Source organism: Quercus robur, chromosome 5 (assembly GCF_932294415.1).
Source record: "Quercus robur chromosome 5, dhQueRobu3.1, whole genome shotgun sequence".
NCBI classification, from domain to species: Eukaryota; Viridiplantae; Streptophyta; class Magnoliopsida; order Fagales; family Fagaceae; genus Quercus; species Quercus robur.
This window is the reverse complement of record NC_065538.1, coordinates 45,581,506-45,595,419: the sequence shown is the minus strand read 5'-3', so window position 1 is coordinate 45,595,419 and position 13,914 is coordinate 45,581,506. Positions and strand designations below refer to the sequence as shown.

Genomic DNA, 13,914 nt, shown 5'->3' with positions numbered 1-13,914 from the left:
GAAAGTTTCTAGATTAAACTGTGAAAAAAATAAACTTAAGGGAAGAAATTGATTCACCCAAACTTGAAATATGTAATTTGGATTAAAGCTATTTTGCATGTTTGTGTGTGTGGATGAATTATGGTGTAATTGACAGCTCAATTTTATGACTTGTGTATGGTTTCTTAAGTTAATTATTGAGTACTGATGTTTACCGGTGGGCAGTCTTGTTTTGACCCCAGGTCCTTCGTAGTTTCAAGCAGCATGGCTAGGATTCCTAATATTCATCCTCTTTCTATCTTATAATTTTTTTTTTTTTTTTTGAGAAAGATTCTATCTTGTAATTTTATCCTCTTGCATTTGTGTTTTTTAGTTTCTGGGTTTAATAAATTATCAAATGAACGTATTTTTTTTTCTGTCTTCTAGATAGATAACTTACAAGTCAAATAGGTAATTCATTTGGCAATTTTAGCCAAATAAACTCTGATTCTTGTTCCTGCTAGATCCAAGCCAAGAAAACTTGAAGATAGTTGCTGATTTTTGTCTTCATTTGGTGTTCTTTTATAAGAAAATCTTGTTGTTCCATGTTGGGCCTGTTTGTTTTGAGTTTTTAAAGTTTGCTAATCTTGTGTCCATGGACAAGCACGATTCATACCTTGTTGCTAGTACAGATGGTGTGGGAACTAAACTTAAACTTGCATTTGAATCTGGAATTCATGAAACCATTAGGAATGATCTGGTAATATTTGATATCAAATTTTGTTCGTATTTTTCTAGTGCACTTTTTCTTGCTTCAGGTTTGTTGGGTTAAAATGAATTGATCCCTTGCAATTAATTAATTACTTACCCAAGTTAATTAATTAAGTTCAATTACATGCAATAGTGTGGTAGAAAAAACAAATCACCAATTATATTAAATGCAGCGGAAAATAAATTTGACACAGATGATTTGTTTACGAATGGGGAAAAGCAACGAGGCAAAACCCCACCGGGTCATTTTAAGGTCACCACTCTCAAGAATCCACTATTATCAATCACAAGTAGTTACAAATATAAGAAATCTTACCAAACCCATTGGCCTATTCTGAAATACTAGCTTACAATTGAACCCTTACCCCAATACCTAATTGGACTTGTATTGTAGTAGTAATCTTTCTGTTCAATGTACAAATCCCAGTACGTGACTAACCAATGATGCACGATCCCAATACGTGACTAACTCCAGCAACTTGAAGAGGTTGTTGGCTGCAAAGTTCTTTAGTTCATCAACAATGAAGATCAGGAAGCTCCTTGGTCACAAAACCCTTGGTGTAAAGACACAGTAGCTTTTTCAGAGAGAATAATGAACTAGGGCACTTTCTACATGCGTGACGGACTTTAAAATAATCTTTATATATGTCTAGGGTTGTGAGAAAAGAAACCCTATACAAATATTTCAGCATGGGCCTAAAATCAGATCTGGAAGTTCTGATTTCGTAAGTCTTGACAGAAACAGCTTGTGTCGAGCTTCTGTCGAACTTCAACATTAAATCTCGATAGAAGTCTTTTTGTCGAGATTGCTGTCGAGATTTAATGAACATCTTTTCTTCACTTGTTTCTTGGTCCAATTTTCATGGCTTTAACACTTAACTTGAACAACATCTTTCTTGAAGTCCTAAACCCACCCTAGATCTACCCAATTACAAGTAAAGTGCATTTTATCAAAGGTGTTGGGAAATTTAGACCCCGGTTGATAGAATTAACAAGTTTTAAACTCAAGTTGTTAATTAGATTTATTATGAATAAACCTTGTTAAAACAAACTAACATCAATATATGTCACAAATAAATGCAGCAGAAAAGTAAATAAAACAAGATATGATGACCTAGGAAAACCAATGAAATAAACTAATTTTGCAGTAAAAAAACCTGGGGAGAAACCTTCCCAAAAAGCAATTCACTATAGTAAAGAGAAGTTTTAGCTCTAGTACAAAACATTTGTCCCTAGAATCCTAGACTTTACAATCCCCGTAGATGAACTTACAGCAGAAAACTTATACCGCTTCAGAACCTCTGAACTCTTTAATATATGAATGCCACCCTTTTGCACGGATCCCAGTATGTGACTAACCAATGATACACGGCTCCCAGTACGTGACTAACTCACCAACTTGAAGAAAATGTTGGCAGCAAAGTTCTTCACTTTATCAACTATAAAGATCAAGAAGCACTTGATTACAGAACCCCAAGGCACAAAGACACAGTAGCTTCTTTTAGAGAGAATAAGGCACTTGATCACTTTTTGCATGTGTTCTCCTTGTATTCTCTTATATGACGGCCTTTAAAATAAGCCTTGTATATGTCTAGGGTTGTGAGAAAAGAAACCCTACACATACATGTTAGCATGGGCCAAAAATCAAATCTGGAAATCTGAATTTTGTAATTTTCGATAGATACATCTGTCAAGCAGTTGTCAAGACCTCAATAATTAATATCAGTCGAAAGCTATTGAGACTCACTAAACCTCGATACATATTATCTATCGAGAGCTATCGGGAATCTATCTAGCTTTAATGAACAACTCTTCTTCACTTGTTTCTTGGTCCAATCTTCATGGCTTTAATACTTGACTTGAACAACATGTTTCTTGAAATGTTAAACACATCCTAGATCTACCCAATTACAAGTAAAGTGCGTTTTGTCAAAAAATTAGCCAATTACATAAAATATGTCCTTAATAAAAAGATTAGCTAGTCACATAAAATATGTCTCTAAGAAGGTTGCAATGAGTGTCAATGACATTATTACTTCTGGACCAAGACCACTTTTTTTTCTTGATTACTTTGCTACTAGCCACCTAGATGTTGACCTTGCTGAAAAGGTACAAACAAATGTGCACAATTGGACTATGTTGCATAAGTCACAAAAATTGTAAATGTACAAAAGCTCAAGCTGATTTGATCTTTCTGTTTTCTAATCTAGGTTATAAAAGGCATTATAGATGGTTGCCAACAATCTAATTGTGCTCTTTTAGAAGGAGAGGTACGTGACTTATTTTATTTTTATTACCTTTTTAGTATCTTGAAATTTTGCTTGTGTCAATGAGTGCTTTCCATTTAATATATCACGTGGTTTACTCCCCAGGGGTAAGTCCAAACAAATGTGCATAATTGGACTAGGTTGCATGGGTCACAAAAATTGTAAATGTACAAAAGATTAAGCTGACTTGATCTTTTTGTTTTCTAATCTAGGTTATAAAAGGCATTGTAGATGGTTGCCAACAATCTGATTGTGCTCTTTTAGGAGGAGAGGTTTGTGACTTATTTTATTTTTATTACCTTTTAGTATCTTGAAATTTTGCTTGTGTCAATGAATGCTCTCCATTTAATATATCATGTGGTTTACTCTCCAGGGGTAGGTCCAAAGGGCCCTGCCTTGGCAATAGCTCTAAGGATAAGGCAGTCTTAAGTATTTTGTGTTTTGACTGTGACAAATTTCTACAAGCTGTGAATTATAATGGGACGGCAAATCGTGCATCTAACTGCTCTCATAATTAGTAAATTAATCTAACATCCTGTTTGTCTCCTCTCCACCACCCTCCAAACGGTCAATAATCCACTAGAGAATAAAGTTGGGATACATGAATAGTAGAAAACCTTTCAAGCCTAATCTACCTAGTGCACCTAACCCTCCAAGCTTCTTGCTCCAACAGGGTTACGTCGAACTTTGTCTTCTCTAGCTTACCAGATCTTATAATCGCCCATTGCATCAACTAAAATGAATTGGTCCCTTCTGAACTACTTCTCAAGCACCAAAAAGCCTTCTCACAGATATGGGTAAGGTGAGATAAGGATTTAGCTAATATGCCTCTCAAGGATATATCAATGGAGAGGGTGAGAGTAGAGAAATTTGGAGAATCAAAGAATAAAGATTGTGGATGAGTCAATCTTGTTTTTCTCTAGGGTTTCTCTCTCAAAATTATCTCTAGAAACTCTCTACATTTCGTGGGTATAAGAGTATTTATAGTAGGGTGTATGAGGAATACGAAGAGTTAGTTATAACCAAACAGGGCATTCTAGTGACTCGAGCTCGCGACTGGAACAAGTCGCGAGCTAACGGCCTAGTTAGACTGGAAGTTTTGTCCTATAGTGCAACCACTGGTGTGACTCTTCAGCTCCCCCTACATGCTTCACTCATGTGCCATTCTGGCAACTCGCTAGTCATGAGCCAGTTGCGAGATCCAGTTGCGAGGCTCTTCTTGAGTGCACACTCTTGAGTTTTTCTTCACACTCTCTCACACAATACCCTTACATGATCCCCACCTAAATACAAGGTTTCTAAATGTTAAATTACAAGTAAATTTAGCACAGAATAAAGCCAACAAAATTATTGAATAAATTCAACCTTACATGATAACAACTATTGAAAAGACTTCGTTAAATATTTGAAATAGGATTTGCTGAGGTATTTCAATGTATGATGCTTTAGTCTGTCAAATTCCTTGCTGATATGTACTGCTATATTTTCACTGGGTTCTAACTCGAAGTGGCCTTTCTCTAGAGCACAAACTTCCTAGTGAAGATGTTACAGGAGAATCTGGCATTTTACCCCTTTTTTAAAAAAAATTTAGCAATATGCCCCTGTTTCCAAATTATATAAGGGTGTGTCCCTATTTCGATACTCGATTACCTTAAAATCGAGTTCCAATTAAATACTCGATTTGTAGAAAATCAAGTTATGCCTGATCAAATGTTTAAAAAATAAATAAAATAAAAAATTGCATGGAACTTGAGTTCCATGCAAAAAAAATTTTAGTGTAAATACCCCATATAAGGTTCAGGGAGCCCTATAGTGGTGTTTTTAAGTCCTATAGTGGCATTTTTAAGCCCTATAGTAGCGTTTTTCTACAATTCTTTTTTAATAAGTGTGATTACCCCATTCCAAGTTTAGGGAGCCCTATAGTGCTGTTTTCCTACAATTTTTTTTTTTCTAAGTGTGATTGTCCCATGGCAGGTTGAAGGAGCCCTATAATGGTGTTTTTTAGCCCTAGAGTAACATTTTATATCCCTATTGTAAGGTTGAATTTATTCAACCATCTAATTGGCTTTATTCCGTGCCAAATTTGCTTGCAATTCAGCATTTAGTAACCCTGTATTTAGGTGGGATTATTGTAAGGGTAGTGAGTGAGATAGAGTGAAGTTTGCTCAAGAGTGTGCAAGAAAACAGAGTGTCGCGGCTGGGACTCGCGGGTGGACTCGCGGCTTCAACCCGCCAGAAGATGCACACGTGCCAAGCATGCTGGAAGATGAACAGTCATGCTAGCTGGAGCACTACAGGACAAAACAGGACAACTGGCCATACGGTTAACTCGCGACTGGAACTCGCGACTTAGTCAAGCCACGAGGTCAAGCCGCGAGCCACCCCTGTTTTGGAAAAACCTGACGTTTCGCATTCCTCTTCACTCCAGTATAAATACCCTTTTAACCCACGATTGAAAGAGAGCTTCCAGAGAGAATTTTGAGAGAGAAACCCTAAAGAAAAACCAGATTGTTTCACCCACAATCTCTACCTTAGAGTCTCATCAAATTCCCTCACTCTCTTCCTCTCCATTGTCAAATCCTTGAGAGGCATTATACCAAACCTGGTTCTCACCATTATCATCTCTGTGAGACAGACATTTGGAGTTCTGGGAAGCAGTTAGGAAGGAGCCAATCTTCATTGGTTGATGCTACGGGGAGAAGATGGAGGACTCAAAGATTGTAAGGAAGATCCTTCGATCATTGCCGGAAAGCTTCCGTGCTAAAGTGACAGCCATTGAAGAGAGCAAGGATCTTGACGACATCAGAGTACAGGAGCTGGTCGGTTCTCTGCAGACTTATGAGATGTCGCTGCCCAATCAACGGAAGAGCAAATCCCTTGCTCTAAAGACCACTAATGAGAAGGTGGAAGATCAAGGCTCATCGGGAGAAGATATGGTGGACAAGGATGTAGCCTATCTTGTTAAAAATTTCAAGAAGTTTTTGAAATTCAAAAACAATGGAAAATTTGATGATAAGAGAAAATTCCAAAATTCTGGAAGGGAGAAGAGGGATTTTAAAAGGAAAGACGGAAAAGAATCCCAATCCACACAAGGTGTCACTTGTTTTGAATGCAACGTGCATGGACACTTCAAGAAGGAATGTCCTAATTATTTGAAATCGAAAGGCAAGGTGTATGCCACGACCTTGAGTGATTCAGACTCGTCCGACTCAGAATCTGAAGAGAGCTGTGATGGAGAAGGGAACTATTCAGCTTTCATGACTATTGCTCATGTTGAGTCTTCGGATGAATTGAATTTGCTTGTTCAAGACCTTGGAGAACATAGTGATGATGACTCACTAGGAATTGTTGAAGAGTCTGAAGCTGAAGAAGAAGAAAGCACAGCAACTCTTCAAGAGAATTATGACTCACTCTTGGAGAAGTCGGGTGAATACACAAGGGTGGCCAAGGCTGCTGTGAGAAAGATGAAGAAGGCTGAGGAAGACTACAAAAGTCTCCTAATCCGGTATAGGGAGGCCAAATGCGAGATTGAAACTCTGAATGGTGAGCTGTCTGAAGCTTACACTAAAGTGAGATTTCTTGAGAACGAGGTGATGCAAGCAAATGCTAAAATAGAGAGGGTCACCACCAAGAAGTTAGATGATGTTATATCTTCTCAAAAGAGCTTTTCAGACAAATCCGGACTGGGATATACCGGAGGAAATAGCTCAACTGGAAATGTCACCAAAGAAGTGAAGTTTGTCAAAGCCAAAGATCCAGTTGTAGCTGACCCTACTGGTGTGAAGCTCGAGGTGGAGGAGAAGAAGAATGTGGTGGATCAACGGATGCTGAATCATCGTAATCAGTCTGTGGGCAGGTCTGAATCTCGTGCCAAGTCACGTCCACGACCACAAAGAGGTCCTAGAGGAATGTATGTGTGCCATTATTGCGGACTTCAAGGGCACACTCGACCAAATTGCCAAAAGCTGAGAGCAAAGAACAGTGCAACTCCTCAAAGGTCAGGAGGACCAAGAATTGATAGGAGAACTTGGGCAGGTGATCAACCTAGAGAGCAAAATGGAGATCCCGGAATGATGAACGTGATGAAGATGATTGGTGCATTCACCAACTGCTTGGAAAGCTTCTCACGAAGGTTTGAAAGCCCTAACTCCCGTACCCAATCCTTTAAGGAAATCACCCCAAACGCAAGTGACGTGTGGGTGAAAAGGGGTACTCATGCATAAGCATTACAACATGTCCATGCATTAATACTTCCTATGCTTTGTGACTATGTTTGCTGTTTTTGTTTTTGGTTGCTTGATTATTCTTCTTGTGAATATTTCTTAATTGTGTTTTATCAATCTTTTTGTTTCTTGAGTCAAAAATCCAAAAATTACATAAAAAATTTGAAAATCAAAAAGCTTGATTGACTCTGTTGAGTTTTGTCTTAAAACTCGTTTTGCCTTGTACCTTTGTGCTAATGGCTTTGTGCATTTTCGAGCATAGCTTGTTTTCATGCACTCATATCACTGTGGGAAAAATCTTGAAATCTATGTGATTGTTGTAAATAGATCTTCAAACTTGTCATGAATGATTAGTGAATGGTTATGTTGATCTTGAAACATGCATAGACTTGTGTCTATATCTCTTCCCATTTTTTTATTTTTTTTGCTAAAAAGAGCTCACCAAATGTAAATCTCCAAATGAAAAGAGATATTGAGCTGCAAAAGCCTGTCGCACATTCTAGTATTTGACTAGGAAAAAGGGTAAGCGACCTTATATTAAAAGTGAAATTTCATTCAAAAGGGCCAAAGGCCTGTTCTTCAAAGAGAAATGTTACATATCCCTCTCACAATGAGAGATGATTGTCTCAAAAAGATCATAAAGATCAAATGTTATGATTGAAAGTGGAGTCAAATGAAAAGCTCCAAGTTATGCTATCAAGTTGTGTGGGAGGTCATATATTCATATTTCTATAATTGAGATTGGTCACATGATCTAGTGCTAATTGTGTATGCCTTGGTTGAATTGATCATTGAAGCTTCACATTAGACAAAGGACTATCTCATTGTTGATATTCACACACAACACACAAGTTTATGTTCAATAAATGCCATATTCATTTGTGTGATTGTACTTGATAAAATGTGTTTTCACATGCTCAATCTTTGTTAATTCAAGCACAAAAAGATTTTTGAGTGTTTTAGGTGTTTTTGGAAAGTGTTTTATTGGAAAAATCTGAAAATTTCAAAAATACAGTTTTGCCCTGTTTTGGCGGCTCAGTCGCGGGTATGTCAAGTCGCGAGCCTCAGTCGCATCTTCGCTGGTCATGTTTGGCGACTTGTTCGCGAGTGGAAGGTCCAGTCGCGAGGATCACTCAGAGATTTTCGCGGCTCAGCTCGCGACTCACTCGCGGGTAGACCTTCCAGTCGCGAAAAACACTTAGAAAATTTTTTCAAAATTTGGTTCTTGAGTGCTTTGGCGGCTTGAGCTGGCGACTGTGTGGCGACTTAATCCAGTCGCGAAAATCGCGTGTTTTGCAGAAACAGGAGCAGTTTTTAAACCTCTTTCAGTTTTTCCCTCGAACTTTTGTAAACTGTTCATCTTCTCTTTAAACTGCTTTTCCATTCCAAACACTTCGTGAATCCATTTTTCAAACCCCTTTGGTGCTTCGTTTCTTATCCAAATCATCAAGAAAAGGTATGGGTTTTTGCTTTCTCAATCTCATTTTCTTTCTCCTGCATATTTCTGTTACTGTTTGGTCTGGTATTGTATTCGTTATACTTATCTCTTTGTGTAATGGGTATGGAGTGTCTTGTTTGCTATTGTTCCCACCTGTTTTCATGCTGAGCAATCACAATGTGTTTTTCATTGTTCTGATTTTTGCTTATTATTGAATCTGAGAATCTTTTCTGAAATGGGTTTGGTGTCTATGTGACTTACTCATTACACTTGCCTGAATATTGATGTTGGTGTTTGGTTTTGGTTACTGAGTTGATATGATAACATAATGTGTGTTTCTCAACCACGTGCTCCAGTGTGGATGTTTGGTTTCTTCATGGTTGAAATATTTTCCCCATGTTCATGTCTCTGATGGAGTGATTTATGTTATCTGCTCAAAATGTTCAAATGCTGTTTCTTATTGCATATCATGGTCATGTTAACCTGTCTCATTGACAGTTGTGATGTCTTTCTTTGTCTTGGTGCACTTTTACCAAGTTTGTTGCACGTATTAGTTTGTGCTTCTGTGTATTGTTGGAAGTTTTGGTTGGGTCTACACTATATTCAGTCTGGGTTTTTATATTGAAATATTGTTTACACTGAATCTTGTTGACAATCTTTTGTGGGGTATTGTTGCTTGGTTCTTTTCTGTTGGCCTGTTCTCTTGCAGATGTCTCGTCGATCTACCAGGGGTAAAGACATTGTTGCTGACGAACCAGCAACCCCAGTTGCTAAAAGGACTCGTCTATCATCTCAAGCATCTCAAGATCCCAATGAGGATAGATTCAGAGTTCCCCTTAACTCACACGCCTACTCAAATGTGTTTGACAAGTCAACAACTATAGTGGAGCGGATAGTAGAATTCAACACCTTAGGGACTACTTTCATCCCTCGAATCTTTGAGAAACGAGACTGGGCAAACTTGTTCGGAAACTTTGATGATCCAATGGATGAGCTGGTCAAAGAATGCTTCTCCAATGCATCTGATCTTGGACCTATCCTCGTCTTCTGGGTCAGAGGAACAGAGTTTAGTGTTACCCCAGACTCCATCGCAAATCTTCTCGGCATCACCAGACCTCAGAATGTGAATTTAACTCCCTATGATGAACGAAATCCAGAGGTTGGAGAAATTTTACAAATCCTAGGACACGATCATGAGGTGTCTAGTGCAGGAACTTCCATCAGCACCGCAAAGTTTGCACCTGAGTTGACCACACTAAAGTTGATCATGTTCACCAATCTCTACCCACTGTCCAACACTACATTCATCAATCTTGGGAGAGCTATATTTCTGTGTGATCTCATTACCGGAGCCCCCATTGATATATGTGCTCACATCTACTACAACTTGAGGAAGACTGCGTGTCGATCTACAGCTCGAGGAATCATTCCATTTTGCAGTCTCGTCATGAAACTTATCCTTAGTGCAGGCATTACTCCTCCTGCAGATGGTAAAATGTTGACTCGTCAACGTCCCATTTCTTTGTTCACTCTTCAAGCGAGCAGAAGTCACTCCTCCAAATCACAAAGAAGTGCTCACATCTCTCCGGTTACTTCATTTGCCCCTGACTCAGAGACACCTGCACATACCTCATCTGCATCTCGTGATGTTCCTGAAGCTTCACCGGCTGGTATTCAGCAAGCACAAACTGCTTCTCATACTGACAGAGTTGGCACTGTACTTGAGCATATTCAGAAACGCGTTGATGAGCTTGTGGCACTTCTCTACTCCACAAACAACCATGTCCAAATGCGCCTCGAGACTATGGAGAATCAGCTAGATGAGATTCAACGAAAGTTGGACGAGAGTCTTTAGCTATTCGTGACAAAAAGGGGGAGAGCATTCAGTAAGGGGGAGAAAAGTTCAAAGGGAAGTGTGCATAGTGATAGGGGGAGTACACACATACTTTTGTTTTTCGTCTTATCTTCTATACTTATGGTTCTTATGGTTTTGATACACTGTGTTTTGGTGTATAACTGTTTCTAACTCTTTTCATATACTCTTGGTTTAAACTTTAATATATGTTTGATGATGTTATTCAGGTATTTGTTGGTTTGTACCCATATGCTTATGTAAGCTTTTAGGGTTATTGTTTTATGCATAGTTTGTAGGCTTTATGGTATGTACCATGCTTAAGTGCAGCCTTTATGCTATGTTGAAATCATTACTTAATCTAAATGTTCTGCATTTTGGTCTATGTACTGTCACTCTTGTGCCCTTGTAGGATTGTTCCTAGATGCATATGCCTTGTGTGCTATGCATTGGTTGAGTGTTGAGCATACAAGTGTCTTGCCTTGTGCGTGGTAACTTGTATGTTCTTGTGTTCATTCCAAGTGTGAATGAGCACTGTGATCACTACCTTGTGGTGTTCACTTGGTTGATCAAGCCATGGTTTGTGTATTAACTCCATCTTTGCTTGATCACATTCTGCCTGTTTCATATGCATTTATATTTTTCTGCTTACAATGATCATGGTGTATTGTTGTGTTTCAGGAGTTTATGTTCATATGATTCAAGTGCTTCACAGCTTCTAGAGTTAGGTGTGAGTGAGTTTTGTTCAACTGTTCCCAACTCACATGTTAAGTCTAGAGTCTGTTTTAGGGTTTTGTCACGGAATAGCCAAAGGGGGAGATTGTAAGGTTGAATTTATTCAACCATCTAATTGGCTTTATTTCGTGCCAAATTTGCTTGTAATTCAGCATTTAGTAACCCTGTATTTAGGTGGGATTATTGTAAGGGTAGTGAGTGAGATAGAGTGAAGTTTGCTCAAGAGTGTGCAAGAAAACAGAGTGTCGCGGCTGGGACTCGCGGGTGGACTCGCGGGTGGACTCGCGGGTGGACTCGCGGCTTCAACCCGCCAGAAGATGCACACGTGCCAAGCATGCTGGAAGATGAACAGTCATGCTAGCTGGAGCACTACAGGACAAAACAGGACAACTGGCCATACGGTTAACTCGCGACTGGAACTCGCGACTTAGTCAAGCCGCGAGGTCAAGCCGCGAGCCACCCCTGTTTTGGAAAAACCTGACGTTTCGCATTCCTCTTCACTCCAGTATAAATACCCTTTTAACCCACGATTGAAAGAGAGCTTCCAGAGAGAATTTTGAGAGAGAAACCCTAAAGAAAAACTAGATTGTTTCACCCACAATCTCTACCTTAGAGTCTCATCAAATTCCCTCACTCTCTTCCTCTCCATTGTCAAATCCTTGAGAGGCATTATACCAAACCTGGTTCTCACCATTATCATCTCTGTGAGACAGACGTTTGGAGTTCTGGGAAGCAGTTAGGAAGGAGCCAATCTTCATTGGTTGATGCTACGGTGTAGTAGCGGAATTCGGAAAGCTAGAAAAGAAAAAGGTTCGGCGCAACCTCGTTGGAGCAAGAAGCTTGGAGGGCTTAGGTGCATTGGGTAGATTAGGCTTGGAGGGTCTATTGCTGTCCTTGTATCCCAACTGTATTTTCTAGTGGATTGATTACCGCTTGGAGGGCGGCGGAGAGGTTTTTCGCCGAGGTCTTCGGTTTCCTCTTCGATAACATATCTGGTGTTATCTCTGTGTTTGCATCTTCCTTCCTCTCTATCTCTGCCTTTACATTATCTGCTGTGGTTTATTTTGTTGTGGCTTAGATAGTTGTTTAATCAATTCCATATTATAGCATATGTTAAGTTTCCGCACACTAGTTGTTTGACATATTGCTTGGGTTGGTTAAGTTGGTTTTTGGGGGTCTAAACGTTCAAAAGTGTTTTTGTACACGTTTTTGAACTTTCACCTATAACGGCGTTTTCCTGCAAATTTTTTTTTTAAGTGTTATTGTCCCATGGCAGGTTGAAGGAGCCCTATAGTGGCGTTTTAAAATCCTATAGTGGCGTTTTGGAACTCGATCTCCATAAAATCGAGTTCTATGCAAATTTTTATATTTATTTTTTTAATTTTTAATTTTGATTGGGCATAACTTGTAAATAGGGGCATATTGCCAAATTTTTTGCCAAATAGGGGCAGAAGGCTAGATTCTCCAGATGTTACATTAGGCAAAGCTTTGATGGCCCCAACTGTTATCTATGTTAAGCAGCTTACTTATTGCCCTCTATTTTACATTATACAGTTCAATATTGTCTTGTTGCTTAGTCTGACCAATGTGTTTTCCCCTTTCCTTCAAAATTAGGTACTTGACTTAATAAGCAAGGGTGGGATAAAGGGGATTGCCCACATCACAGGTGGTGTTTTCACAGAAAATATACCTCGAATGTTTCCAAAAGGGCTTGGTGCTGTCATATATCCATAATAACTCTTGGGAAGTACCAAGTGTGTTTAAGTGGATTCAAGAGGTAAAATGTATTCTTTGTGTTGGAAATATTGAGAAAAGATGAAGTGATTGTTGGCAGAGTACTTTTGTCTTCCATATAGTTTTTTTTTTTTTTTTCTTTGTCTGGTTTTCTTCAACCACCTATATATTTTTCTTGAAAAAATAAATAATATTTTTTTTCTTACTTTTTAATTAGGCGGGAAAAATTGAGGATGTTGAGATGAGGCGGACTTTTAACATGGGCATTGGGATGGTTCTAGTTGTGAGCAAGGAAATATCTTATAGAATACTTGAGAGTGGAAATGGAGCTTATAAAGCATACCGGATTGGTGAGGTTGTAAGTGGTGAAGGAGTGAGCTACCAAATTGTCGTATCATTAGTGTTGTATGCTGGGATTTTTATTTTTTTTGGTGAAAGGTACACTGGTTTTTCGTTTGCATTAGATGAGAAATTATATTGTGAGTTGCAGCATAAATTTCTGTTGTAATTCATGGATGAAGGAATTATTCACATCAAAGCTGTTTTGTAGGACTTCATGAATCATGACTATTAATTACCAACAATTAGAGGTTTTGGTTGATGGCTGTGAGATTGATTATATAGTGTCGCAGCATAAATTTCTGTTGTAATTCATGGATGAAGGAATTGTTCACATCTAAGCTGTTTTGTAGGACTTCATGGCTTTTAATTACCAACAATTGGTGGTTTTGGTTGATGGCTGTTAAAGGTCAGTTTCTCAATAGGACATTGTACATCAGGGATGTGAAGAGATTAGGGGCTATTTGATTTTTATGTTTCCATCACCCATAACTCAAAAATGGTGGGACCCACAAAGAGAAAGATTGTTTGGCTATGTTTCTAGTTTTTGTTTCCATCACCCATAACTCAAAAATGGTGGGACCCATGGAGAGAGAG

General features: G+C 38.7%; 1 pseudogene; it reads left to right on the top strand.

The window, feature by feature from the left end:
- Positions 1 to 13,486, top strand: part of LOC126728244 (phosphoribosylformylglycinamidine cyclo-ligase, chloroplastic-like) — a 37,786-nt pseudogene extending 24,300 nt beyond the window's left edge.
- The last annotated feature ends 428 nt before the right edge of the window (positions 13,487 to 13,914 follow it).